This window comes from Cebus imitator, unplaced genomic scaffold, assembly GCF_001604975.1.
Source record: "Cebus imitator isolate Cc_AM_T3 unplaced genomic scaffold, Cebus_imitator-1.0 Scaffold132, whole genome shotgun sequence".
NCBI classification, from domain to species: Eukaryota; Metazoa; Chordata; class Mammalia; order Primates; family Cebidae; genus Cebus; species Cebus imitator.
Window position 1 is genome coordinate 2102116 of NW_016107447.1, and position 27887 is coordinate 2130002.

At 52.0% G+C, this 27887-nt stretch overlaps 1 protein-coding gene across 1 annotated transcript in view; it reads right to left on the bottom strand.

The window, feature by feature from the left end:
* CDH22 (cadherin 22) overlaps window positions 1–26962 on the bottom strand; it is a 134970-nt gene extending 108008 nt beyond the window's left edge. The window contains exon 1 of the mRNA XM_017541285.2: window positions 26618–26962. The gene's annotated coding sequence lies outside the window, so the exon portion shown is untranslated. The remainder of the gene's footprint in view (window positions 1–26617) is intronic.
* Window positions 26963–27887: the final 925 nt, after the last annotated feature.

Here is a 27887-nt window from a genome sequence, read left to right on the forward strand (position 1 = left end):
AAATCGCAGCTCCTGCCTTTTGAATGCTTACTATGTGTGGGGCACACACACAAATTCTTATGTCAATGTCTGATGCGGGTGCTGTTTTTACAGATGCCTTTTACAGATGACAGAATGCAGACCTTAGGCAGTGGAGGTCTCTTACCGAAATTCACACAGCTGGTAAGTGGCAGAGCAGGAGATGGCTTTAAGGTCCACTACGACAGCTTTCTCCTGTCACTAGACTTGAATACCAATACCTTCCTTTTTGTCCCCAAACATACTGATACTGATGAGTCTGATGATGATGTTTCATTTATTCATTAAAAAAATAATTATTGAGTGCCTACACCATGCTTGGCAAAGAGAGAAGAGAACAGTCGTGGAACAGGATAGACAAAGATCCAGGGACAGAAATGAATACAACGTGCCCAGGAGACCCTGGATTTGGTGGGTTAGATTCCAGCGTAGACTTGCCTGGGGTGAGGGGGTGGGAGCAGCGCTGAGGAGAAAGGGGTCTCTATACACAGTGGGCAGAGATGGGTGGGGCCGAGTGCCCTGGGAGAGCAGGAAGGAGTCTCGCTTCCTTATTTATTACCTCTGGGCTTTCAAATGTGTGACTACTAGGCAGAAGTGACAAAATAAAAAGGAAAGGAAAAAATGCCAGCTACAGCCAGAATAAAATCAGGGCAAATAGAATAAAACCTGACAGCCAAGTATAAATAAATATTCGTAAAAGAGTTAAAGGACAGATTAAAATAAAAACACCAAATGCAATTCTTACCCCTTGACAAATGCAGTGCGAACTGGGTTCTTTTAATCAAATGTTTGGCAGGTGTATGAATTATTTATAATTCAATATCAGGTGGTTAAATGGAAATTGGAAGATGTTCCCGTGGTCTTCCCAGAGCTTATCCGCCTCCCCCAGTGAGTTCTTCCCGGGGGAGGAAAGGGTGAGTGGGTGATTGCCCCTCCCCCTGCCAGGTGCAGGGCTGGACGCTGGAACCCATAATCCCTGCCTAGTTCTGGGCGTCACCATTTGTCAACTTGCTCCCTCATCACAAGCCTTCTTGCTGCTCAGCTTTGTTTAGGAAGGCGGCCTCTTCAAAGCTAGGGACAGGAGTGGGAGCAGCTGGCCAGGTCTAGGGGAGCCTGGAGTCCAGAGACTCGAGTTCATGCCCCGGGGCTTCCACAGACTGTGCAGCTCTTGCCTCTTCTTAGCCCATCTCCACTGCCATCCTTTGCCTTCCACATCCTTTCGTTTCCATTTACAGCATGCAGTACAGCACGGGGTGCCCCCCACCTCCAGTACGGCAAGAAGCATAACGGTCTCCATTCTACAGAGGAGAAAACTGAGGCTCAGGGAGATGCCTGGATGTACCTCTGATCACACAAGTGGTAGGAGTTCGGGTTGGGGTTGGCACCTGTCTTCAGCCTCCAAGTGCACTGGAAATGCATTCTGGGAGCAGAGGGAGGTCTGGAGTCTGAGTAGAGTGGACAGGACATGAGATCCAGAATGACACAGACTTAGATTCCGACTCCAGCTGCGTGACCTTGGGCACATTCCCTAACATCTCTGATCCTCCACTTTCCCATCTGTACACTGTGCTAATGATAGGAGCTGCTCCCGGGACTATGGTGAGGATGAAGAGGGCGTGGAATCACCGTGTGGTACCTGCTTTCCATGGAAGATGGACATTGCTGTTATTACTGTAGTTACAAGAAATGACCCTCATTTTACAGATGAGAAAACTGAGGCCTGCAGTCACAGAGACTTCCCCTAGTCATTCAGTGAGTTGGTGGCAGGGAATCCAGGCCTCTAGGAGCTTGGCAGACTGCGTGTGGCTGGCTCATGCCAACACCTCCCCAGGTACCCACCCACCCCTGATTCTGAGTTGGATGTCTGCCCTCCAACCCCACCCCCATCACCAAAGAGTCTCAAAGAGCAGCTTCACACAGAGTCCTGGACCTTTCTGCTCTTGTCTGCTCCCCAATCCATTTCTCCATGTTTCTGTCTCACACACACATATGCACACAGACACGCATACACACACACCCTGTGAGCCAAAGCAGGAGCGGAGGATCCCACCACAGCCAAATGTTGCCTGACTTCCCTGAGCAGCAGATGAATGAGTCCTCGCAGCTAACAAACGGCTGTCGGAAAGGTGGGAGAATGAAGGTAATTAGTCCCCTTAATGCCGATTTCAGACTAATCTTTCACACTTAAGGAAATTGTTCCAATGATTTTCTTATTTTCAGGGGAGCTCGTTAAGTAAGAATTAGAAAAATAGATATGGCAGGAGATAAGAAAATGGATTTCGTAGTGACAAGCTGCCTATACACACTGAGAAGGGGCTGGATGGCCCAGGTCCGATGCACAGACCCAGATCTTCCTGGAGTGCATGACAGGGAGGCGTTCCAGGGTCCCTGGGCAGGACAAAGACCCCCAGGGGGGCAAAGGTGAGCCCTGATTGCAGTTGATGTCTTTTGCACCCAAATCATCCTTCTCAGACTGCCTGCTCCTGAGCCCTGGCTAGAAGAAGCAGTTCACAACTTTCCTCAACATCTGGAAAGAATGACATCTTTGCAGGGACCCACTGCAGGGAATTCAGATCTCAACACCTTCTGGGATCTTTGGGGGAAGTCAAGGAACACTTATTGAATGCCTGCTGTATGCAAGGTGCTGTGCTGGGTGCTTTATCTCCATTTCATCCGACAGCCCCATGAGGTAGAGGTAAGGAGGTGGAGGTGCAGACTCAGAGGCCGGGCCAATGTCCAGCTAGCCCTGTCAGTTGTTTTTAAGTGTCACCTGTTCCGACAGATCAGTGACTGTGATGGTCCAGTGGCTCAGTATTTTGAATATTGCCCTTGTTCATGTGAGCCAAGGCCACAGGGCTGTAGCTTCCAATCTGAAACTGGAACCCATGATGTCTGACACCAAAGCTCACACCATTTCTGTCCCTCCAGACCACCTCTGTGTAAGAGGTCCCAGTGGGACGGAGGCATGGAGGGGATGAGGTGGAGTCAGAAGAAACTGTGTCCCCTGCTGAGATGGGGCAGCTTTACTAGGTGGGAAAGTGGGAGGGGAAGTCTAAAAGGTGTTTGTCCTTCTGGGATGGGCACAGATCATTTTTCCCTCACTTCTCATCAGCACTCATTCCTGCCTCTCCATTTTTGCTCGGGCTGTCCTCTGAACCGCAACCTGACCACGGTACCCAGTACTGATCACTCCTGGTCTTCATTCATCTCCAACAGCTCCAGACCTGTCTTTCGCCCCTGTACCTGGTAGGGACTCATTGGTTCCCAGGTTTAGCTGCAGTGCATTCTGGGAAGCTTGTGTTTGCATGCCTGGTCACCATCGGTCTGTGGACCAACTCAGCGTTGTTAGCAGAACTGCCTGGTGATTGGCTCTGCCAAAGAATTGTTCTCGAACAGGCCAAATGGGAAAGCGGGACTTTGTGAAAATGTCAACATGACATTTTTTCTGGGTCACAGGCCAAGTCTCCTCCACTCCCCCAACAACAATGTAAAGCTCTGTTGTGCAGAATTTGTGCATTTGGAGAAAGTCCCTAGTGCCGTGGTTCTCAACTGGGGGGACTTTGCCACCCTTGGGACATTTGCAATGTCTAGAGACATCTTTGCTTGTCACAACTGAGAGACTGCTGCTGGCACCTAGTGGGTGGAGGCCAGGGATGTTGCTAAACACCCCAAAGTGTCCAGGACACCCCCATCCCCAAACACCCATACACAAAATAACTATCAAACCTAAGACATCAGTAGTGCTGATCCAATGTCCCCTTTAAGTAACTTACTTCAGAGCTGGGGACAGGATCCGGGTCTCCTGTTTCTACCACTGAGATGAAACGATGGAAAGGGAATTGGACCTCTAAGGCAAGAGCCAAGGTTCAGACAGTTTTTGTTTTCAAAGTGACACACATACATTGCGCTCCTGTGATACACCAGGCATTGGGCAAGGTGCTGGGTACTTGGGGGTCAATAAAATATATACAATTTCTGCCCATTTGGGACGCCTATGTATCGGACGTTGAGCTGGGCGTGTCTCTTAGGTGTGTCCTTAGGCATATCTCTTCCTCCCCTGAGCCTTAGTTTCCTAATCTCTACAATGGGCACAACACAGCATCTCATCTCTCCCAGCATGTTTGTGAGGCCTTCAGTAATTTAAATGTCAAATACAATTGTAAATTCTTGATAAACATTTAAGTGGAGTGAACGCTTCTCCTTCCTGGAGAGGGCTGGCAGGTGGTGGGGAGAGATTTTCTACAAGGAAAAGAGAAGGGGGAGAAAACTAAGACATTATGAGCACTTACTGTATGCTTTTCATGGGATCTTCCTGTCAACACTGCAAGGCAGATGTTCTCTTACTCAAAGAGAAGATGAGGAAACTGGGGCTCGGGAAAGAGACATGCTCAAGTTGGATTTGAACCCAGCTCCCTGGCTCTTTCAGCTCTCCCCCTGTGATACAGGGCAGGGAGTTGAGGTCCAAATCTGACGACGCCTGGCCCTCGAGCCTTATTCCCCAGCATCCCCTGGGGTCTCGGTCTCACCCCATTAGCGCTGCTTTAAAAAGTGCGGACCGACCAGGGCACATTATTGCCCACATAAATCAGGCGGCTCCAAGTATGGAACACCTTTAAACAAACAGCTGATGGGAGTGAAGTTCCAGGATCATTATTAATAGCTTTTCATTTCGGTGGCCGCTGTGCTGTGACATGCCTTCCCAGCAGAAGCCCTGCGCAGCCAGCCCCCATCCGCTGATCCCCGAAGTCTACCAGTCAGAATGAATGACTGTACCTTTGTGTTAATTGAGGAGCCCAGCCACATGCAGAATGCTAATAGGGCCGAGGGGGAGGGGGTGGGTGCCAGCCTTGCCTGGTTGTTGGGCAGGGAAGGACCCCACCTCTGGTCTTCCTCCATGGCAGCCAGCTGCTAGATCTTTCTAACATCCTTATCTGAGCTCAGCCCTCCCCTGCTCAAGAAAGCCTCATGGCTCCCGTGGCCCAGATCCAAGTCCAGACTCATCTGTCTGGCATTCGGGGCCCTTCACGTCTCATCCTTTCTGTGGCTCCAGCCTCCTTGCTTGCATTCCAATACCATGGAGCCCTGTGCTGCTCAAACTGGTATTCATTTATTCATCCATTCAATCAATCATCCATTCATTCAATAAACATTTACTAAGCCCTCTGAGGGATGGAGGGGATGAAGCTGTGAACAAGACAGGCATGGTCTGTCATCCCATAGAGTTTAATATTAAGCAGAAAAGACAGACATTTGTGAGCCCTGGAGCCAGGCTGCCTGGGTCTGTGTCACAGTTTAGCTCTTTATCATCTGTGTGACCTTGCATGAATAACCTTTTCTGGGCCTCAGTTTCCTCCTCTGTAGAATGGGAATAATAACGGTAGCTACCTCACAGAGTGGTGTCAGGATTTGAATAGCTAAGAAGATATGTGAATCACTCAATATTCTTCCGATCGTTTACTGTGGAGCAAGAAGTACTCCGTAAGTGTTAGCTGTTATCATTATTAACTCACGACTTCATTAAAACGTGTGACGATGAGGTACAAGGAGAACATCTGACAGGGGGCTCGAGCCAGCCTGGGGCTCTTGGGAAGGACTCCCTGAGAAAGTGATTTGTTCGCAGACTGGAGGGTGGGGGTGGGGAGGGCGAGGGCAGTCAGATGGAGGGGACAGCCTGGGTAGAGGCTCTGAGGCTGGACGGATTTTGTCAAGCTGAGAAACCTGAAAGGCAGTGGAGAGGTTGGCACATCAGGAGTGATGGGGAGGAAGGCCGAGATGAGACGGGAGAAGCAGGCAGGAGGCCACGCAGCGCAGGATCTCGTGGGCCTTGTTAAATTTTAGATTTCATCCTAAGAGCAATGGGAAGCTGTTGAAAGTTTCTGAAGCAGAGGATTGCATGAACCTTATTCTGTTTGGAACTCACCCAGGCCACTGTGGCTGTGGAGCAGACTGGCCCCCGCCCCTTTACCTGCTGGGGTCCCCCATGGGGTGGCTGAGAAGGAAACAGGCACATGGGAGAGGAGGAGGCTGTCCAGATGAACAATGATAGTGGCCTGAAGGAGGTAGGGGTAGTGAGGTTGGAGAGGAGTGGGTTATTTCTAGAGACAAACAGAAGGCAGAATCCTCGGGACATAGTAGGAATGCTATGGGGAGGTGCAAGACGAGGACCTGTTCAGTAAGACTTTGAGGTGGCCCCATTCACTGATTTGGGGAAGACAGGGAAGTAGAAAGTCTGGAGGATGAGGAACCACGAATGTAGCTTGCCATGCCCCAATGTCTGCAGACCTCGAGCCTTTGCATGTACTGTTCCAGGGAGAATGTCCTTCCTCGATCTTGTCTGGTGGATTTTGTATGAATCACTCAAAGCCAGGCTCCAATGTACCCTTCAGTGTATGAAGCCCTCCCTGCCTACCCCAGGTTTGGTCTCACTCCCCTATGTGTCCACACCTTTCCCAGAACCCTGTACCTCATAAAGCTCTTGGCTCCTTCAGTTTCCTCTGCTATTTCCACCTCATCTCCCTCCAAATTTTGGAAGGTTCCAGAGCAAAGTCCTTGAGCCACTCCTCTTTTCTGTCCATACCCACTCCTAAGATGACCACATACAACCCCACAGCTTGAAACCCCATGGATTTGCTGATGATTCCCAAATGTGTGTGTCCAACTCAGATGTCTCTCCAAAACGCAATACATAGAGCCTCTTGCCTGTTCAGTGTGGGTGCCTAAAAGACTTCAAAACCCTCACGTCTAAAACCAAACTCCTGAGTTCTACCCCCCACCACACACAAATAATGAGAAAATAAATTCAAAAACTGCTCCTTTCCAGCTTTCCCCAGTTTGGTAACTGGCAACTCCATTCTTCCAGCTGCTTCCGCCAAAAGCTTCGAAGTCAGTCTTGACTTCACACCCCACATCCAATCCATCAGCAAATCCTGCCAGCTCTACCTTAAAATAGATCCAGAATCTGGCCAGTCTTGCCACGTTCATTCATTGTTAGCAGCCTGGTCCTGGCCACCATCATCTCTCACCTGGATGATTGCAACAGCCTCCTAACCATCTCCCTGCTTCTGCCCTGGCCCCCTGCAGACTGTTCTCAGTTATGGTGTTAAAACATATATCCGGTCATAACACTCCTCTCAAAATTCTTTTGGCTTCTTGTCTTACTCAGAGTAAAATGGCTCATAAAACCCAACACGAGTTGGCTTCTTGTTACTTCTCTGACCGTTTCCTACCTCCCCTCTCCCTCTATCCCAGCCACACTGACCCTCTGGCTGTTCTCTGAATAGACCAGGTATGATCCCACCTTTGGACCTTTGCACTTGCTGGTCCTCTTGCTGGGAACACCCTTGCCCCTGATGTCTGCCTGGCTCACTCTCTCCCTCTCTTCCTTTGAGGGTCTGCTTATATGGCTCACCCCATGTACCTTTCCCTGACAACCTGAGATAAAACAGCTCCGCAGTTCCCCAGGCCATTCCTATCTCCTCACCCTGCTTTCTTCACCTTCTCTATAGAACTTATCACTATTTGATACGTTATAATGGATGCCTCCTTTCTTTCCAATGTGAGCGCCATGATTTTAGGAGTGTTGTCTTGGTGCGGTGTCCCCAGCATTTGGAACAGTGTATGGCACATAATAGGTGCTCAGCGGATATTTCTTGAATGACTTGCATAGTTTTTATCTGTTTGTCTTCCTGTTTGTCTGCTTGTCTGTCTCCCACAGCAGATAGCCGGAAGCCACTGGATCTAATTCTCCAGACTTTCCTGGTGTCCAACACAGAGTCTGCAGAGTGGGTGCTCATCAAATGTTTGAATAAACAAATGAATAATAATAGAATTTCCAGATGGATTGTCTGGGGTGATGAGAGGGAGGGGCTATGGCTAGACAGAGCTGCCTACTAAAACTTTTCCTGCCATTCCTGAAGGACTTGGGGTCACCTGTGAGGGGAGGAAGCTAGAAACGTGAGCCAAGGAATCTCTAGAAGCCAGAAGGGATAGGGATTACAATTTAGGAGCTGATGATGGAAGGATCTAGAAGTGTAGGTTTCCCACTGGGCTTCATGTTTGGAGCTAACCTGTGGCTTTAGAATTATGTTGGAAGTTCAGGAAACTAAAGTTTTAGAAAGAGCCAAGAGTTTAGGGTTAGGGTCTGAATGAAGGTTTGCAGTTTGGAAAACAGGCTGAAGTTCTGGATTTAAGGTTAATATTCAGAATTCTAGTTAGGGCTGAGTGTTTGGGAGCTGGGCCTAATGCTTATGGTCAACTGGTTTTGAGGATGGGTCAAGGAACTAAAACTTTGGTGAGAAAACTGGATAAAGTTGAAGGTGGCATCATCTTGAGGGGTTCAACTTCAGGACGTTTATTAGGTTTTTAAAGCTTCTTTGCCAGGACAGTATGTGACAGTAGCTCACATTATATAGCCAAGCTCTTGAACAGTTTTTCTCTACCAGGGGCAATTTTGCCACCCAGGGGGCAGTTAGCAATGACTAGAGACATTTTTGGTTGTTGCCAAAACTGGGTAGGAGGGTGCTGCTGGCATCTAATGGGTAGAGGCCAGGAATGCTGCTAAACATTCTACAATGCCCCGAACAGGCCTCCACGACAAAGAATTATCCAGCCCCAAATGTCAATAGTGCTGAGATTGAGAAACCCCACGCTGGAGGATTTATCCATTCTCTGAAGGGTTAGCCAAGGCTAATCCAAGTGGGCCAGGAGTCAGGATATGAGTGTTTAAGGGGGAGGGCTGGTGTGACGTGGGCCTGAGCTGTAGAGTCAGGTGCAAGCACCCTTGTGTCCCCCTCCCCTGGATAGAGCTGCTCACAGCTATCTCTGGCTCTAGCAGACTCTAGGGGAGAGGAAGGGGGTTAGGGTGGAGATGGGGAGGAAGAAGCCCAGCCCAATGTGCCAGAGAATTCATGAAGCTACAGACAAGCAGGGTGGGAGCTGGTGAGAGAGAGAGAGAGAGAGAGAAGAAGAAGGAGAAGAAGAAGAGGAGGAAGAAGAAGAAGAAGAAGAAGAAGAAGAAGAAGAAGAAGAAGAAGAAGAAGAAGAAGAAGAAGAAAGAGAGAGAGAGAGAGAGACTGACTAACAGGCTTGCAGAGTTGCAGAGGGCCTGAGCAGGGTCTCTGTGGGGTGTGTTAGGGAGGAAGGCTGAGGGTGTGGCACAGATAGTCAGAGAGCTGCAGAGAGTTGGCATCTGGAGGGACTGGTGTCTGATGCACCCTCTGCAACATATGTCATTGCCTTGTTCAAGACAGAATTCACATAATGATAGCTGGCTGGGCAGGTGGCTCACTCCTGTAACCCAGGCACTGTGGGAGGAGAGGCAGGTGGATCACCTGAGGTCAGGAGTTCAAGACCAGTCTGGCCAACATGGTGAAGCCATGTCTCTACTAAAAATATGAAAATTAGCTGAGTATGGTGGCGTGCACCTGTAATCCCAGCTACTTGGGAAGCTGAGGTAGGAGAATCATTGAACCTGGGAAGTGGAGGTTGCAGTGAGCCGAGATTGTGCCTCTGCACTCCAGCCTGGGAGACAGAGCAAGGTTTCATCTAAAAATAAGTAAATACATACATAAAACAAAAAACAAATAATAATAGCTAACGCTTGCATCACACTTACTCTGTGCCACTCTCTAAATGTTTTACATCTGTTATTTTTAATAACAGATGTTTTAATCCTCATTTTTAATCCTCCATCAAGCCTGTGTGGTAGGCACTACTATAATCTTCATTTTACAGATTGGAAATGGAGGCAGAGGGGTTAGGTAAGTTGCCTAAGATCCCATAGCCCTGAGCGGCCCTGCTGGCTCCAGAGCTGGCTCCAGGCTTCTGCTTTCCATTTACTTCCTCTACCATCGCCATTCATGATCTCATCACACCCTCTTGATGGTCTCCCGAGACTGGTGCTCTTGTTGCTGCCCCTGCTGCACTGATGAAGTAACCAAGGCACAGAGAGGTGAAGCACCTCTCAACACAGCCAGATCTGCCTGACAGCGAGGCTGCTTCTGGTTCTCTGCATTGCAGCCTGGGGGGCACCTCTGCACAGTCCCATGTGACCACTCTTGTGGCCATATCTGATCTTCACAAATGGCCTCAGACTTCAGAGTTTCTCAACCTCAGCACCAGTGACATTTTAGTTGGATAACCCTTTGATGGTGGGGGCTCTCGTTTGCAGGGTAGGATGTCTAGCCATATCCCTGGCCTCTACCCATTGAACACCAGTAGCACTCTTTATGCCCAGTTCTGACAACCAGAATTGCTGTCTAGACAATGTCCAATGTTCCCTGGAGGTCAAAATCAACTGCCCTCCCATCCCAATAGAGGAGGACTGTCCAGACAGTAAGCGAAGGAGGATCCTCCTATGACATATCGAATCATGGAAGAAAGGACCAGAGAGCGTCACACCTTACCCAAGGTCACTCAGAGAGTCAGTGGTAGGACTCAGGTCACTCCAGCCAAGGGGAAGGCATGGCTGTTGAGCTTTCTCACTGGAGTCTTTCTCCCCCAGGGTGAGTGCTGAGTGCCAACAATGTGGCAGGAGCTGGCTGCCTGCCCCAGCAAATGCACAGGTTCCATGAGCAGCCTGTCCTTGCCAGAGCCCTCTGCTCTCCAGCTGAGCTAAGGTGGGGCTCTCTCTGCTTCCAGCTGTGGCACCAGGAAAACAACTGTAGCTTTGATGTCAAACAGACTGGATTTCAAATCCCAGCTCTGCTACATCCATACCCCTGAGGCACAACACTGAACATCTTTCACCCTCTGTTTCCCCATCTGAAAAATGGGCAGTTTGGATTAGAAAATTGCAAACATCCAACTAGTTCTGATATTCTGATTTTCTGACAAAGTAGGGAATCTGGTATCTTAGTCCTGGCTGTGCCTGCAACTCGAAGTGGCACCTTGGACAAGTCACTGCCCCTCTCCCGAACCCACTCTCCTCAATCCGCCACTCGCCTTCAAGCAGCCAACACTTCAGTCACACAAAACTTCTCATTATGACCTAAACTGTGAATTCTTCCCTGCCTTGGTTCATGTTGCCTCTCTGAAATGCTCTCTTGCCCATCTCTTGCCCATTATCCACCTGGAGAACTATTCATCTTTTAAAGACTGAGCCCAAGTCATTTGCTCCAGGGGGTCTTTCTGATTCCTGCAGGCAGAGTTAATCACTCCCTCTTTTGTTCTGTTCTGATGCTTCTAGAAGAGCACCAGCCACTGGTGTGTGTGTGTGTGTGCGCAGGCGCGCATCTTCCCCACAGACCAAAGGAGTCCTTGAAGATAGATCCTGGGTCTTCCTAATCCTAATATTTTTGTGGCCAACACAGTGCCTGGCACAAAGTAGGTGCTCAATACATGCTGAGTAAGTAAGAATGAATAAAGGGGGGAGGAGACTGCCAAGACCCCTTAGTGGTTACAACCCTCTGGAATCCAGGGAAGGAGGCCAACCTCTTGCTGTCATCTGAAGACTGCCCCCGTCCCCAGTCCCAGCAATGGCCTGTCGCCTCAGCCACCCACGCAATCAGCGGACTCAGAGAGTACCTTGGACAGCGGCAACCAGACACTTCATAAAAAATGCTTTATCCTCTGTGAAGCTGCCGCTACAGGGAGCTTGTCTGTGCAGACCTGCATCTCCGTGTGTGCATGGAGACATGTGCTTGTAGAAGAGGCCTTGCTTCTTCCATTTTTCAATCCATCCCAGGCCTTTCTGAGGATCAGGCAGGGAGCCTATGTTTTTCATGTTTATGTTTCTGAATGTGCAGTCTCTGACTCAAGCTAGGGGTGGCTGGGGGTAGGGGGAGCACTCTGGAATTCCCTCCTGCTCATAGTCCCTTGAGGAATCCATCCTTCTCTTCCTCTGAGCCACATGTCCCCAAAGTGTCTTTGACCCTCTCTTTCACAAAGTCCTCTGACTAAAGAAACCAGATCTCAGTTCCTGGTTTTGGGGGTGGGGAGGAGGGAGGTGGTCTGTATTCTTTGAGATCCACCCATTCAACAGGTATTTTCTGAGAAGTTGTAAAAACACAGGGGCCCGGTGTGGTGGCTCATGCCTGTAATCCCAGCGCTTTGGGAGGCCAAGGTGGGTGGATCACGAGGTCAGGAGTTCAAGACAAGCCTGACCAACATGCTGAAACCCCGTCTCTACTAAAAATACAAAAATTAGCTGGGCATGGTGGCGCATGACTGTAAGTCCAGCTACTCAGGAGGCCGAGGCATGAGGCTCGCTTTCGGAGGCAGAGGTTGCAGTGAACTGAGATCACCCCATTGCACTCCAGCCTGGGTGACAGAGTGAGACTGTGTCTCAAAAAAACCCCACTTATGTTTAAGTTATTGGAGCCTTAGTTTGTTCAGTTGTAAAATGGGGGTGGGGTAGGTAGATATGCGTACAAAAGCAATCCTTAAAAGGGGGCAGCTTTATGGTTAGTGTATTGACCCTCAGCACAGCACATCAGCTTCAGCTTTCACCAAAAGGCAGGACTGGATGTCCTTGTTCAGCTGTGTCCAGCCGGTGGGTCCCTAGTTAAGCCCCTTCCCTTCCTTGAGTCTCTGGTTGCAAAAGAAGTGGGTTCTGTTCTCTAAGTTCTGGTTCAGCTGTGGAGTCCTGAGTTTCCAGGATTCTGTAATGATGCTGGGAAGTCATACAACCTCTTCTTTCTTCCTCCCACCTCAAGGAAGGGGCTGGAGCCTCAGACAGGAGATGGGGACAGACCAGAGCTTCCCGGGGAGGGTAGGAGGGTGTGGAAAGAGGAAAATCTGTCCTAGCTGGGGTGTGAGAGACAAGTTAACAGCTCAATTGTTATTTCAATTACACGGATTATTTGAAAACAATGTTATGAGTTTCATCACTGACAACCCCGGGAAATGGCTGCTATGGCAACCAGGGAAAAGAATGGCCCTGACCAGCCAATCAGAAGTTCCAGCTGTGCCCCAGTTTGTACAAACTCTCCCTCCTCCACAGGGCTCTTCCCATCCTCTGCTGGGGTGGGTTGGTGGGTGGGGCTTGGGAGAAAGAAGGAAGGAAAGGGGCAAGGAAGGAAAGGGGCAATGAGGAAACTGAGGCACAAGGAAAAGTGGGAATCCTAGCATTGGATGTTCTTCCCAAATTCTTCAAAGGCAAGAACATATCTGACCCACTGCACCTTCCTGGTGCCCAGCACAGGCCTGGCACCCAGGAGACAGTAACAGGGCTTGTTCCAGAGCTGCCTGTGGCTGGGGAGGGATTTCCCCTTCACATCCTTCACTCCATGCCCACAGTCTGGTGGGAGGGAATTCTCGAAGACCTTGTCCACGAAGGGCATACGCTGGCCTTGTCTTTCACTGCCAGGAAGAGAACAGGCATGCTAGGAGCCTCTCACTGGCAGGTGAGACCTGGGAGGTTCTGGGATGTCTCTGAAAGCCCTGGATGTCTTTCCCTGCTGCCCTCCACAGAGGCCACCTCTATGCCACATCCTTTGGCCCAGGCTTCTACAAACAAGGCACCCCAGTGGTCTCCAGAAAGAAGTGTTTTTGCTTTGAGAATATCCTGTGATTTCCCTATTCAGAAAGAAGCCAATTTGACAGGAAGCTGGGTGGACTCTAGCTCTGCAAAAGCTCCCTTCTGAAAGCCTGTTTCCTACCCGGCCTGAGCTCCCTGCTGTCCACTCCTGTGTCCCCAAATCCTTCATCACATTTACTTTAAAAGAAACCCTTACGTAGGGCTTACAAGTGCTGGGCACTGTTCTAAGACTACAAACATTAGCTTGTTTCATTCTCACTACAACCCCTGTGACGAAGGTACTGTGATTATCATCTCCACTTGACAGATGGGGAAACAGAGGTGGTTAAGTAACTTGGGTAAAGACAGGCAGCTAGGAAGGGGCGGCTCAGGGAGCAGAACCCAAGCAGGCCCGCTTCCCGAATCCAAGCTCTGGGCTGCCGTCCTCATTCCTCCTGATGGATGCTGACCTACCTTGAGTCTTGCCTGATGATAGTCAAAAGACTCATAAAATTCAACTTTTGTTGCCTTATCTATTTATTTTTAGAAGCAAGGTCTCGCTCTGTCACCCAGGCTGGAGTGCAGTGGCATGATCATAGTTCACTGCAGCTTCAAACTCCTGGATTGAAGCAATCCTCCCATCTCAGCCTCTGGTGTAGCTGGGAATACAGGTGTGTGCCACCACACTTGGCTAATTTTCTAATTTTTGGAGAGATGGGGGTCTTGTTATGTTGCCCAGGCTGGTCTCAAACTCCTGGTCTCAAGTGATCCTCCTACCTCGGCCTCTCAAAGTGCTGGGATCACAGGTGTGAGCCCTGTGCCTGGCCTGTTGCCTCATCTTTTTATATCAGGAGCCTCCCAAGTGCTTGTCCTGAAACTCCTGTGCCCTCTTTTTGTATCTTCACAGTAGGGGAGTGGCAGACAGACACAAAGAGGGGAGGTATCTGGGGACATCGTCGATAAGTGGATGTCTGTAGATCAATGCTGGTTCTCACAGCCCAAAGTTCTGATCTGGCTGTAAGGCAGGGAGGGGTATCTTCATTAATGTGGTACCTACTATGAGGACTCTATGTGCCCATTATCTTATTCATTCCAGCAAGGGAGGCCTTACACTCCTCATTTTACAGATGAGTAAACAGAGGCTCAGAAAGTCAAACAGACTTGCCCAAGGCCATCCAACCAGAATGTACCCAATAAGGATTGGTGCCCAGATCTGTCTGTCTGTGACTGCCATTAGCAAAAGACATGAGTCCTGTCCTCAAAGGACCAGTTAGAGAGGCAAGACAGGTAACAATGGTTCTCAAAGGGCTGAAAGGGGTGCTGAGATGGATCGGAGGGAAGGGCTCAGCCCAGGTGAGCAGAGGTGGGAGTGAGTCCTGGAGCAATGGCCTAGCAAGTGTGTGTCTTGCGTCTGGGCTCATCAGGTGACCATGTCAGATAATGAGATGGGGCTTTGAACGCCAAGCAGATGGTTTGGTGCTGACAGGCGAGGCCACAGGGAGCCGTTGCTGTCTTAGGAGCCCCCTTCTCTCCCTCCTGAGGCGAACTCCCTCTCGTGCTATACGAGCAGAGCAATTTCCCAAAGAATTTTCTCTAATTTGTGATTGTTTTTCTAACCAGAAGCAGCCAAGAGTCTCCAGCTTCTCCCAGCCCATGAGCCAAGCCTAATGGAGCTGCCAAAGCTGCAGGTCTCCACCCCCAGCTCAATCCACTTGGGGACTTACAAGTCCCTCTGTCCCAAAATCCCCCCACGGTACTGGGCAGGCTAATGGTCCCAAATTCAGGGGCTTCTTTCCCAGCCAGAAGCTGGCTGAGTTGTTGCAGAGACCTGGGAATGACTTTAAGCTGGGGCCACCCACTGCTGGCTGAATGATGCTTTACAGACCTCGAGGGCTGGTACCCCATGACAGAGGGTGGCATGAGGGCTCTGGGAGAAGGCCAGGGGCTGCTTGAGGGCTCCAGGAGGGGCAGGGGCTGAGTGAGGAGGCCAGGGCTCTGTGAGTAGGGATGAGGGCTCCTTGAGGGAATGTGGACTCAGAAAAGAGATGAATGTTTGGTTTTGGGGGGGCCAGAAATTCTGTGAGAGAACAGGGGCTCTGGAAGGGACAGGCATGCCAGAAGGTGACCAGGAGCTAAGTGAGAGGAGGTGCTCAGGGAGGGCCTCGGGCTCCAGGATGGGTGGGGGCTCCGTGGAGGGTTAGGGCTTTCACAGAGGGTACAGATCTGTGGAGATACTGGGGAATGGGGTCTCTATCCTGTAAGAGGACCAGGCCTCCGGTGGGAGGTGGGGATCTGGCCAGGGGGTTGGCTGCAGGGCTGGGATTTGTGAGCACAAAGGCTCAGAAAAGAGCATGGGCTCAATGAGGGGATGGGGACTAACCCTTGGGGGACAGAGGCTCTGGGAGGGGTTCAGGGCTGTGCAAGAGGATGGGGGCTTGGAGAGAAACGGTGGCTTATGAAGGGACAGGGGCAGTGAGAATATGGGGTAGCCCTTCCTCTAAGGTTGTTTGGGAATTAAATGTAGCCATCTCCTCCCCAACCCACTACCCAGTTGCCCTACCTCAGCTAGCCCATCCTAGCCACAGGCTTGTCTCCTTGGCTTACACAGCCCTATTCCCCTGAAGGTCCCCTACCTTGGTCCTCTGCTCCACCACTCCCCTACCCACCTCTCCTCAAGGCCAGATCGAGACCCCCTCTCGCCTAACCCCTCCACAAATGCCCCACTCTGCACCCATTTCCTCAAAGTCACCCCTATAGATTTTGATATCCTCGTATAGCTCAAATGCATTATCAGGTTGGTACTTCAGACACCTGTAATGATCAATAAGGTAGTCCTCCCTCACAGCCAACCTCAATCCATCTAGCTGCAAGTGCAGCCAATTTCCTCTCTTCTGTTCTGGAAATAGAAGAAAGCTGATCTACAGGCCACTGTTCATTTCATTCTTCATCGCTGTGGATACATAAAGTCTCCTCTCAAATTTCTGTCTTCCAGGTAAAATCACTCTGCTCCTTTTCGTTGGCTTTTCTAATCATGATCTTCAGTATCAGGTATCTTCAAATGCTGCTGTGTTTTTACCAGAGCCTGGCACTTAGTAGGCCCACAAGAAATGTATTTTGGATGGATGGAGAAGTTGGTAGATTTCGGGGGTGAATGAGGGTGGGGAGATGGGCAGTAAGAAGATGGAAAGAAAGGTGGTGATACACGTGCAGGTGGATGACGGGTGGGTGGAGAGATGGGTGGAGGTGGGTGAACTGCAGGCAGATGGATGTTTAAATGGAGGTGGGTGGGCCAAAGGATGATGGATTGAATAAGTGGATGGATTGATGAATGGGTGGATGGATGGATGGATGGGTGGGTGGATGGATGAGTAAATGGATGGCTGGCTTAGATGGGATGCTGGCTGGATGAATAATCTCAGCTGGCATCTCAATTTTCCCCTATATCTCCCAAGTATAGGCTCCCCTAATTTGGTTAATGGACCCCAGTTATCCCAGACACCAGGCTTGAGACTTTGTCATATTTCATTCCTCCCTCACCCTTATCTCCCACAACCAAGCAGCTCTGAGTCCTGCTGATCCTTTTCCTTGGGGCCTTTGCCCACTAGCCACTGTTCTCTACAACTTCATTAAGCCCCTACCCCACTTACCTATGGACAATTTCATCTGCTCCTGTCTGCCACCTCCTTTCTCTTTCCTTCAAGTCCAGTCTAAAACACCGCCAGCAGCAAGATCTTTCTACAGCTTGATTCCAGCCAGCAACCTTCAATAGCTCCCTATCGCCCGCATTCCTCAGCCTGGAGCTCCATGCATCTGAATTCAGCCACACGTTCCCTTTCTGGTCCTCTCTGTCTTTCCTCCCCTCCATGTCCTCTGTGCCCTGGTCAATGGGGCAACCAGCTGGGACCCAAGCCTTCTCCAAGCTCCTCCTCTTTGCTCATGCTCTTCCCACCTGCTGGAAAGCTCCCGCCCAACCCGTCACCTCTGCCTGCAGCAGTGCCATCCTAGCTTCAACACACAGCTCAAATGCTGCCTCCCCCGTGAAGCCGACCCCGGTGCCCTCAGCAGATGGAGTCAAACTTGCCACTTCTTCAAGAGCATTTAGGGAGCACCAACTATGTGCCCAACTGGCTAATAGGGTCCCCTGGTGGGAGGGCTGGGACACAGGAAAGCCACAGTCTTTGCCTTCCAAGGTACACAGCCTGCTCATATAGTCATGTGTGTGCGAGCATGCAGGTGCATACAAACATACAGAATTCGAGGGAAAAAAATAAGGGCAAAATAGCATAGTATTAGTAGCTAGGGCTTATAGAGCACTGAATATGGGTCTAAGTGCTCTGTTCTAAGTGCCTTCTAAGAAGTCATTTCACCTTCTCAATAATCCTATGAAGTAGGTACAGATGGGGAAACTGAGGCAGGAGGCAACTCAGCTAGTAAGTGGCAGAGGAAAGACGGGAACCCTGGCAGTCTGGCTCTCGGGCAGTTCTCTCAACAGCACACAGTAGTGTGGCATAAATAGCACTGTGGGAGTGGAGTGGACAGAAAATTCATGACAAGGTTCATTCTGACCTCCCAGCCCCCCTCCCACTCTGCCAACCCATCTCCCTTCCCTTTAAGCCATTTGAATAAATGAACATTGAAATAGACTCAATTAGGGGCAAAGGACTCAGTCTGCTCTGAGACACCGTGGGCCCTGGGCAAGTTCCAGCCTCTTCCTGGGCCTCAGTTTCCCTTCTGTATCATGGGCTTGGACTTGTCCATCCCTCAAGGCCCTTTCAACTCAAAAATGCGTAACCCTAAACAGTCACTTGGATCGTAGAAGATACACACCTTGGCAGCCTCCTGGCCTGGGAGCTGGGCTGCCTCTCCTGGGAACTCTCTGTTGTCCCTGAATACACAATTTCAGCCTCTGGTGCCTGTGGGCCCCGCTGTGAGACCACAGTCCTATGTCTGGTCACCTGAGTCTGTCTGGCTCATCACCTGCCCATCATCTTGTCTGCCTGCTGACCTGGATCCACCTGCTTCTGCTACCCATCCATCAGCCTGCCTGGGTCCATCCACCTTGTGTCCCTCACCTGCCTGGTGCCTGTCATTCTGCCCATCACACACAGACACACACACACGCACACACACACACACACACACACACACTCTCCACCTCCCCTCCCCTACTCTGCGAGCACCATGATGACAACAAAGAAGACAGGCGGCAACTTCTGCTTTGTTCATTCGCAGAGGGGTCCGTGGTGTTAACATCTGGACCTACTTTCCAGAAGCCAAAACAGTTTTCTGCCATTCAGCATCCTTCCCTTCCTCAGGGACCCCCCAGCCCCCTCTTCGCTGGGCCCAGGGGCTTCTACTTGAGGAATCTGGTCAGGGCCACATGCCTCCTGCCAAAAACGTCCAAGTGGTCCCTGAAGAAATCATCGGACAAGAGCGTGAAGATGTGTGTACAAGGATGTTCATGGCCGAATTGTTTGTAATAGCGAAGGATTGGAAGCAACCCAAATGTCCAACAGTGGGGGCTGGTTAAATGAATTATGGGCCAGCCACACAATGGAGAACCATGCAACTCTTAAAAAATGATGATGTAGATGTAGATTTATCGAAATGGCAAGACATTCACAATATATTATGGGGTGAAAAAAAGCAGGTTACAGAGGCATATGTATAAAGCAAGATGCCGTTTTTATTTTTTAAAAACCTATATATGTCAAGAAGGATATGCACTGAAATGGTAGCCAAGTGGTGGTAAAATTATGGCTAATTAAAAATGCTTTCATATATAAAAAGATACATACATATATACATATATATATAAATTTACACACGCACGCACACACATATAGAGTCACTCTGTATTAAATACTTCCTACAAACCCAGCTCGGTGCTAAGGGCTTTGTCTGTATTACTTCGTTTCTCCAGAGTCCTTGGAGGTAGGTTTTATTAAAACCATTTTCTAGATGAGGAAACAGAGGCTCACTCGGCTATTAAGTGGTGGAGCCGGGACTTCAACTCGGCTCTGTCAGGCTCCAGAGCCTGTGCACCTAATCAGTAGGTGCCATGTCTCTCCTTTTGTTTATCTGTCTATCTATCTGTCTGTCTATCTATCTATCTATCTATCTATCTATCTATGAAATCAGGCTGGGCAAGTGGTTCATGCCTGTTATCCCAGCGTGTTGGGAGGCCAAGGCAGGTGGATCACCAGAGGTCAGGAATTCAAGAGCAACCTGGGCAACATGGCGAAACCCCGTTTCTACTAAAAATACAAAAATTGGCTGGGCGTGGTATCGGGTGACTGTAATCCCAGCTACTTGGGTGGCTGAGGCAGGAGAATTGCCTGAACCCGGGAGGCAGAAGTTGCAGTAAGCTGAGATTGCACCACTGCACTCCAGCCTGGGCAACAAGAGTGAAACTCCATCTCAAAAAAAAAAGTATATATGTGCATATATATTGACTTGAGTGATAAAGAAGCAACGTAAGTTAACAAGACAATGAAAGAACAAGGCTGGTGAACTATACACGGCAATGTACCCATGTACCCTCAACCTCTGGGGTCCTGCACAGGAGCTCACCACCAGCCCGTCCATCCTTCTCTCCTCTCTACGAGCTTGTGTACTAGGACGGCCCAGCTCTCTGTGGGGAGGGACTAGGCAACCCTGGTTAGAGCTGGGCCTTCGCCTTGCAGACTTCAAAGCTGTGTGGCCTCAGGGCTCCTCTCCTCACACCCAAATTGAATTCAGTGAATGGAGCGCAGCTTTGCACCATATGCCACGCTAGACCCTAGGGAGGAAAAAATGAAAACGCGCGGCGCCTGCCTTCGAGATCTTCTCACCCAGGACTTGGTTTCTCAGCCTCCGCACTATCAACAGTTTGAGCTACATGAGTCTTTGCGGTGGGGTGGGGTGGCGGGGGGACTGTCTTGTGCCTTGTAGGCGGTTTAGCAGCATCCCTGGCCTCTACCCATCAGATGACAGCAGCAGCCTTCTACGCAGTTGTGACAGCCAAAAATGTCTCGAGACATTGCCAAGAGTCCTCTGGGGGGCAAAATTGCCCCCAGTTGAAAAACACTGATCTAATGTGCTGCAGATGATACAAGGCAGGCAGTGAGAAAAAAAACTAAACTAATTGCTACAGAAGTTCAAAATATAGACAGGAGTCACGTGTGCCTGGCCGGGTCCAAGAAGGTTTCCGGGGACGAACCTGTCCCTGAAACTTGAGAGCTCCTCAAGGCTTTTTCTATTCTACAGATTCATCCTGGATGGTGAGCTCCTCCTTATGGCCTCAAAACTCTATTTCCAACCCAGAACTCTCCGAGTGGGCCTAGATGTCTTTGCATGACCGTCCATCAGGCATCCTCATTTGTGTATCTCACCAGGATCTCACCCTGGACCTGTCCACAGCTGGTCCCCACCTCTTCTCGAAAGCCCTTCTCCTCTTCATTTAGCATCTTCACGACCCACACAGCCTCCTGAGCCAGGAATGGGAACTCCTTCTCTCCCCTCTGCCCACGCAGTTACTAAGCTCTGTCCATTCCATCCCCACAACCCTCACGAGCCCCCACCATGCCCCAGACCCAGACACCATCAGCCCAGGCCCTGGTCTTCCCCACATAGCAGCAGGATGAGGCTTCTAACGGCGAATCTCCCCGCACCACTCCTCTGCTGAAAACCTGTGTGGCTCTCCACTGCTCTCGGGATGGCGGCCAAGCTCCTTCTGTGACTTTCAAGACTCACGGGACCTGGCTGCTACCCACCTTGCTGGCCTGGTTTCCTGTGACTCCCACTCCCTGAACCCCAACCTCTGTGTGTTCTACTTCAGCCAGCTGAACTTGCAGTTCCTCTGCTATTCGCCTTCTGTTTGGGGCCTTGATACTCCTCACCCCTCAGCCTGGAGGCCGCTCTCCCCGCTCTTGTTCCGCCCTATCCGCCTTTATCCCATAGATAACCTCGAGTCAGCCTGCAGGTGTGCTCAACATCACTTCCTCCTAGAAGCCTCTGCTGCCCCACCCATTGGCTGTCACAGTTAGGAGCATTGTTCATCTTCCTCCCTGGACCACCAGACGCCTGTCGGCTGGGATTCAGGCTGCTTGCTCACCACTGTGTCTCTACCATGCAGCACAATGCTTAACACGTAGTAAATGCTTTATGTATATATGTAAATATACATATTTTAAACTGGATAATGAATGGATGGTCAGACAGGCAGATGGGTGATGCAAGGAAGAGGTGCTGTTTGGGCTGGGTCCTTAACGCTTTGGAATATCTTCAGGGAAGGGCATTCAGGTGGAAAGGCAGGTGGGGCTGGATTCAGGAGTGTCAGATTGGAGGCACAGTGGGAGATAAAGGAGGATGCAGACGGATTACAAGGACCTTGAATGTCATGGTGCCGAGTCTGGACTTAATTCAGTAGGCAATGGGGAGCCATGGAAGGGTTTTAATCAAGCCAGTGACATGATCCCACCTGCGCTAGAGAAAGATCGCTCTGGTTGCCGCAGGGGTTGCAGCGGGAGGGTATCAGAGGCTGGGAGGTCAGGGAGGAGGCTGCCACAACAAGTTAGGCAAGAGCCAATGAGGTCTGAGCCGGAGCAGGAATCTCGAGACAGGTGAGAGGGGAGAGAAGGTAGAGTTTAGGATGAAATGTATCTGTGGGGATCTAGAACATGTTCCTACACCTCTGGGCTGCATGCAGGGACTCCGCCTTCCACAAGGCAAAGGAGGAAGGATCCTGATGTCAGAGACAGATCCTAATGGTCCTAACTCAATTCCCCTCCTGTGGGGGTGCGGGCAGCCAAGATCATGTGCAAAACCAAACAGGGAGGAATGGCTGCCTTTACCCCCTGGGAACCAAGGAATACAAACGGAGGGATATGAACAATAACAATACTGCTGGCTGGGCGCAGTGGCTCACACCTGTAATCCCAGCACTTTGGGAGGTTGAGGCAGGCAGATCATGAGGTCAGGAGATTGAGACCATCCTGGCTAATGGGGTGAAACCCCATCTGTACTAAAAATATAAAAAATTAGCTGCGGGTTGGTGGCATGTGCCTGTAGTCCCAGCTACTCAGGAGGCTGAGGCAGAATTGCTTGAACCTGGGAGGCGGATGTTGCAGTGAGCCAAGATCGCACCACTGCACTCCAACCTGAGCCACAGAGCAAGACTCCATCTAAAGCGAGACAAAAAAGCACAAAAAAGAAAACAATACTGCTTTATGTACGGGGCGTCCTATGTGCCAGGCATCGTCCTCAGCACCATGCATGCTCATGCACATTTCATCTTCACAACAACCCAGTGAGATAGGTATTACATTTTCCTCTATTTCACAGAGGAAGAAACCAAGGCTCAGAGAGGTAACTTGCCAGCAAGTCACAAACTCAGGCTGGTTGGACTCCAATGCCTACGCGCTTAATCAGCTATTTATATTATGCAAAGGAAAGAGCTGGTAGCAAGTGGATGGCTGAAGGCTTGTGGGTCTGACGACAAAGCAAGAAGTTCCCAGCCTAATCCCAATGTGACAGCAGGAAGAAGCCTGCTGGTGGGGCACGGAGGGAAGCGTGGGGGAAGAAGGGAATTCCTCCAGGTCTCTGCACCTCATGTGTTTGGAATCAGACCCACATATTTGGAAAGGTGTGTGCCCATTGTAAGAGAACTGAGCTAAAGAGTGAGCAGTGAGCATATCCTTAACCTGCAGAGGGGTCACCTCGGAGTAATTAAAGAAAGGTATCGCCCTCTGGGGTGATACCAGCCCCATAGTCCCATGGCTGGTAAGTATATGAAGGCTTTTTACATATTAGAGAAAGATGCCCCCTCCTCCAGGCAGGCACAGTCTGTCTTTGGGACACCTGACTTGGAGAGTGGAGCTTAAAATGGACTTCAGCCCCTGCTCTCCTTCTGCATGAAATGCCCTTGGACAATCAACAGCCTGCCCAACTGCATATAACAGCCATGCCTCCGGCCTCCCTGTCCTGCACCTCTGTTTTCAAGCAGCCACACAGCATCACAACAATGAGGAAATGTCCCTCCTGCCAGATCCACAGAGCTCACATCACTCCACAGACAACTTTCTTGTTAGGTCTTGCTCCATGGGAGGAAAGACAGTCCTATCATGCCCACTGCCCTGATGAAAAGTTGAGGTCAGAGCCTGTCCTGGTGGTGAAATATCTAGGTTTTCTCTAGAGAGGCCAGAATCCAACACAGGGTTCTAGGAAGGAGAGGCCTTGATTGAAAGCTCCGTCTTAAAGGTGCTCTGAGGAACCCGGGGTGGAGGGTGTGCTCACCCTTGCGGGGACCACGAGGCTTTTCTCTCTGAGCCTGGGTGTCCTCTTAGCCTGATAGTGGTGGATTCCCTGCCAGGTCCCCAGCCCCTAGCACCCTTCCTGGCTCAGCTATGGGGAGGAATGAGGAAGTCCTCAGCCCTGAGGCCTCAGCCCAGACACCACCTTAGGGTCTTCTATTCCCCCACTCCCTCCCAGGCCGAACAGCACCAGCTGCTGCCCATGTTATATAAACAGAAATCATTCTCTCTCTCTCTCTCTCTCTACCTGAGGCTGTATTTCTGAATGGAGCTTCCTAATGGAAGAAAAAGGGGAGGGGGAAGAACAGAGAGAGAGGAGAGGAAGTTTAATTGGCTGACACTTATCGCCCATGTGGTAAATAAACTGGCTGCTCCGAACTTTGCCAACTCAGGAGGAGACAGACCCGCCTGGGCTCCCTGCCCCAGCTATGGCCCAGCCCCCTGTCCAAGGGCTTCAGAATGCAGGGCTCCTGCAAAGCCCTTAGAAAGACCAGTGCCTGGGGAAGCAGCAGGGGCACTGGGTGGGGTTGGGGGGTCCAACCTCTAGGTATGATTGTTCCAGAACACCACCAGAAACATCCTGAGATCACAGCCACTCTTTACAGAAAGGCTGGGACTTGCCTGGAGGTCACAACACACTTTTAGGGGCCAAGTTTTGTCCTCTGCTTCTGCTACTTGGCTTCTCTGCTAAAGGCATTCAACAGCCTTCTTCCCGAACTAAGCTGGGAGCACTGGGGGTCTAACTTGAACACCTCATGTTGAATTTAAGCAAGTGTCTTCTTGTCCTGCCTGCAGTGTGAAGCCAAGAAACAGCTCAGTTTTGCCCCAGACCTGCCCAATATATAAGGAACATTGGTGAGGCCTGGAAGTCAAGGTGCCTGGGTTTCTATTCTGGCTCTGGATCCAGCTTACCATGTGACCTCGGGCCGCTGTTGCCAATCCTTGAAAATGGGAAAGAGGGCAGCCCAGGTGGTCTCCAATGTGCTGCTCACAGTTATGAATAGGGAAAGGGGTTCTTGTCTCCACGGCCCCCCTGATGGGGCCACCCAAGAGGTATGGGTGCCCCTTAGCTGAGAGAGACCTGGCTGGCTTTATAAAGTACCTGCCCCCAAGGCATTGGCAGTGGTGGTTCCAGAAGGGCATGAACACAGGAAGCAGTGTTCAAATGTTGGCAATGTCCTTCCTTTCCAGGAGGAATGGAAGAGGAGCATCCCAGATACTGGGACAAAGAAGGAGATAAGGGTGAAGTAGAGAAATGGCTGAGGCAGGGAACAGGTGAGTGCTACAGAGAAACTGAGGCAGACAAAATAGAAGATGATTTGGTGGTGGGGGGGGCAGGGAAGTGGTCACAGATGGGCAAAGACCAAAGCATGTCACAATGGGTGTAGAGGTCAAATTCCAACAAGCACTGTAGACTAGGGACAACTGAGGGGGATGGAGTGGGCACTGATGGGCACATATAAGGGATACTAGTGAAGGACAGAGTCATGGTGGTTAGGGAGGAGCCTTTGGGTCCTAGGGCAGCGGTGATGTGATATAGGGTAGTGGTGCTGACCAGTGGGAGAAGAGGATGCGATCCTGAACCTGGGTGGAGGGACCACAGAGAGCTGGCATCCCCAAAGCCCTCAAATGAGCCCCTGCTTGTGCTGGGGGCACCTTGGCCAGCCCCAGAAACCAAGGAGTGCTGGAATCAGACCCAAGGAAAACGAAGCTGGCATCCGCAACCCTGGTGACGTCCGAAGGGGTGGGAGAGAAGAGGTTCCCAGGAGCGAGCGCCTTGGAAGCCCTGAGCAGCTTCAAGCAGCAGCTTCTTTGCCCGCCACAAGGGGGTGCCCTGCACCTCGGGGAGACCTCGGGGGACCCTGGATCAGCTCCACCAGCTGCAGCCCGGCCTCGTGGTCTCCAGCGGCGCCCCAGCTGGGACAGGGCCCGACGGTGCCAGAGAAGAGGCAGCGGGAGGCGCGAGCGAGACGGGTCCACACTGTGCCCACCAAGCGCCCACGCAGTCCACTCTTCCCGTAAACGCTGCGGCCCCCGAGGGTTAGCCCTAAGTGGCGCTCTCTTAGGACGTTAGTCTGTTGGGGGCCCAGTCCTTCTTCCGCGGCAGGGAACGTGTCTCAGAAGTCTGGTCCTAAGGAAGAGGGCAGCGCTAGCCCCTCGCTCACCGCCAGCCTGCCCGACGGCCAGAGGGCAGAGGGGTCGCCCTGGTGCGGCCAGCAGGGGTCTCTGCGGGCCGGCGTCCCCGCCCAGGGGGGCCAGAGCCGTGAGTGTAGCCGCGGCTGGAGTCAGCCTCCGGGTGCCCTCGGACGCGGCACGACCTCGCACACACACACCGCGCGCACACGCTCGCGCCGTGCGGTATTTCCCGGCCCCGGACCCCGCCTCTGGGAGGGGCCGGGAGCCGAGCCCCGCTAGCAGGGTGGAGGAACCGGGAACGCCTGGGTCCCGGCCCCCGCGTCAGGGCTGTGCGCCACCTTCCCAGCCCCTTTCGGCGCGCCGGCTCGGCCCCTGGCGCTGCCACTCCTCGGCCTGCTGGGGTCCCGGAGACTCCCGGGCGCGCGGCGGACGAGGTTGGGGAGATGGGTGGGGGCCGCGGGCTTCGGGCCGAGAGGCGGCTCGGCTCCGCGCCGGGGAAAGTTTGGACATGGGAAACTCCCTCCCCGCCCGCCCAGCCGAGAGGAGGGGGCGCGCAGGGCCGGGCGCAGGAACCCCGGCTCCTCCTGCGGCGGGAGGCTCGCCCCCCGCGCCGCCTGCCCGGCCGCTCCCGCCGGCCAGGGGGCTCCCTCCTGGCAGGGCAACCTCCCCTCGGCGGCGATCCGGCAGCCCCTTCCGCGGCACCCCGCGCTCTTACCTCGGGGAGCGGCCCGGGGCTCCCCCCAGTCCTGCCGCCTCGGGACGCTGCGTGGGGCGGGAGCCCCGGCGCTGGCAGCGGGCGAGTCCGGAGCCCCGCGGCCGCCTGGAGGAGCCGGAGGGAGAGCGGGAGCCGCGGCGGCGTGTGCGCGCGTGTGTGTGAGCGAGAGAGCGAGAGAGCGAGGGAGTGAGCGAGCGGGAGCGAGGGAGTGTGCGTGTCTGACTAGGGGGGAAGTGTGCAAGGGACGGATCCCTTCCTTCCTCCCGCAGCCTCTGGTGGAGACTCGGAGAATGCAGCGCCCGCCGGGCAGGAGCGCCGCGCAGCGCCGAGCAGCAGGCTGCCGCGGGGCCCGGACCTCCGCAGCAGGGGAGCCACGGCCCCCACCCCCCCGTATCGCGCCCCTCCTACGCCACCAGGAGGGGCTGGCCTCTCCCTCTCGGGCAGCTCTGTCCCAGGAAACCCCCCAGGGGACAGTGCTCCTCCCTTTTCCAACCCGAGATCCGCGCGAAGGGAGCGCCCCCAGGAGGGGGACCATCTACCTCCCCGCCTGGCAGCTCCCCCGGTGGTCGCAGTTGGAGACCCGAGCCTATTCCCCCACCTGATTTTACTGCGACTCGGGCTTCTCATTTCCCCGCAACTACGGGGAAGGGACCCCTTCAGAGGAGCGGGGACGCAGGCGAGAGTGGGAGCAGCCTTCTCCAGTGGCCGCCCCTGGCTTGCTGCCCAGAAAGGCCCCTTGCATAGACCAAATCAGTCAGTTCAGAAACAGTCACTGCGCATTGAGTGGACAGAGACCAGGTGCCCAATGCTGAGAGTCTCCAGGCAGGTGAGAGGTCGGGCGTCCCCGCAAGAGAACCCTGTGGACTTTTCCTCTGGAGGGTCCCGCTGGACATCCCTGTAATCAACACAGTAAGCAGGCAAAACAAGACAGCTCCGTCCTTAACTTGGTGCCACCTTGACCTGGACAAGTCTCCCAATAAAATCTTCCCACCGCCCAGAAACTCCTTGCTGGCCGGGTTTTCTGTTCTTTTAAAAACCCGGCTAGCCTCCTCCCCGATGTTTTTCCACCTGGCCCCGCTTCTTTCTCCGGGCTGCCTGGCTCTCCTTACTGCCTTGTCTCTCTGGGATGAGGCCTAATGGGGCCACCCTCCCATCCCCACTCCTGAGTTCTCAATATGAGGTTGTTGTTGTTAGGATAGGAACAGTGACTCCCATAGACCTACCCTTTGTCCTGGGTGTGGGTCCCTTTAGGAGCTACTCCCCTCCCCGA